Here is a 1,778-nt window from a genome sequence, read left to right on the forward strand (position 1 = left end):
GATCCCATCCCTTTGCAAACACCTCAGGCCCTATGACCAGTGCTCTGTCGCTGCCTTGCATTTGCCTAACTCGTGTGAGGCAAAAGCATTTCTAAGGAAATACTACTTCGAAAAGGTTTGCCTTTATTTTTCCATTAAAAATAAAAAACCTGTAAATGTGAATTAGTCTAATGTGGTAATTTATTTTTTGTTGGTGGGGTAGATGGTGGTTGGGTTTTTATTGTACTTCATAATTAGATTTTGCAAGGAAAAGTGCATCTTGAGACTACTTCCAAAGCAGTCGTGGCAGGGCATTATTTAGTTTTTAAGGGAAATGGTCTCAGGCTTTGGGTTCGATTGTTTGTTGGGTTGCTGTGGGTTTTTTTATTCCTTTCCCATTTTGCACCCTTGGTTTTGGTTGTGTTTGTTTGTTTTTCCCCCAGTGGCCTGTAATAGAGTCATTGAATGATTTGGGTTGGAAAGGACCTCAAAGATAGTCTAGTTCCAACCCCCTGCCATGGCAGGGACATTATCGCCCACTAGCTCTGCTCCAGGCTCCATCCAGCATGGCCTTGGACACTTCCAGGGATGGAGCATCCACAGCCTCCCTGGGCAACCTGTGCTAGTGCCTCAGCACCCTCAGGGGGAAGAACTTCTTCCTTAGATCTAGGCTAAACCTACGCTCTTGCAGCTTCCATCCATTGCCCCTTGTCCGTTTTCTTTATGAAATTACAGTTCACTCTAATCTGACAAGCACTGGTGTGTTCTAGACAGACGTTTCAGAAGCTTCCTCCTGAGTCTGCCAGTGCACCTCAGCTCAGATCTGTGCATCCTGGTGTTTCATCTAAGGTTTCTCATAAAGTACAACCAGTGGTTGCACCATTTTTTTTGTGGTAGCAACTTACTTAACAATGGGCAGCTTAAAATGAAAAGCAAACCCCTTGCTTTCATTTGCAATCCCAGCTGGATGTCACTACAGGCCCTTGGCAAAAGTCCCTCCCCAGCCTTCTTAGAGGCCCCTTCAGGACCTGGGAGGCCACTATAAGGTCTCCCTAAAGTGTTTTCCAGGCTGAACAAGCCAACTCTCTCAGCCTGTCTTCGTAGGAGAGGTGTTGCAGCCCTCTGACCAGCGTGGTAGCCTCCTCGGGACTTGATTCAACAGCTCCACAGCTTTCTTGTGTTGGGGGCTCCAGAGCTGGACGCAGCGCTCCAGGTGGGGTCTCACAAGGGCAGAGCAGAGGGGCGGAATCCCCTCCCTCGCGCTGCTGCTCACACAGCTCCTCACGCATCCGCCACAGGGTTGGCTCGCCGTGCCGCAAGTGCACGCTTGGCTTATGTTGATCTCAGCCACCAACGCACCCGGCTCCTTCTCCATGGGGAAGTTCTCCCTCCGCTCGTTGCCCAGCCTGTGTCTGTGCTGGGGATCGCCTCCAGCCAGGGCAGGACCTTACACTTGCTCTTGCTGAACTTCACAGGGTTGGTCTGGCCCCACGTCTCCAGCCTGTGAAGGTCCCTCTGGATGGCATCCCTGCCCTCTGGTGCGTCAGCTGCACCACACAGCTTGGTGTCATCGGCAAATGGGCTGAGGGTGCCCTTGCTGCCCCTGTCCGTGTCCCCACAAAGATGTTAAATAGCACCTGTCCCAGTACTGGTCCCCGAGGGACACCACTTGTCGCTGGGCTGCACTGGAACAGTGCTGGGTGCAAACGCTGCCTGGAAACACTGACCTGAAAAGGCTCATGAACACTGACACGAAAGGATGGTTTTTTTATAGCAAGATCAGTCTGATGGTGTGCAGG

The sequence above is a fragment of the Apaloderma vittatum genome, unplaced genomic scaffold (genome assembly GCF_000703405.1).
Source record: "Apaloderma vittatum isolate BGI_N311 unplaced genomic scaffold, ASM70340v1 scaffold16270, whole genome shotgun sequence".
Classification (NCBI taxonomy): Eukaryota; Metazoa; Chordata; class Aves; order Trogoniformes; family Trogonidae; genus Apaloderma; species Apaloderma vittatum.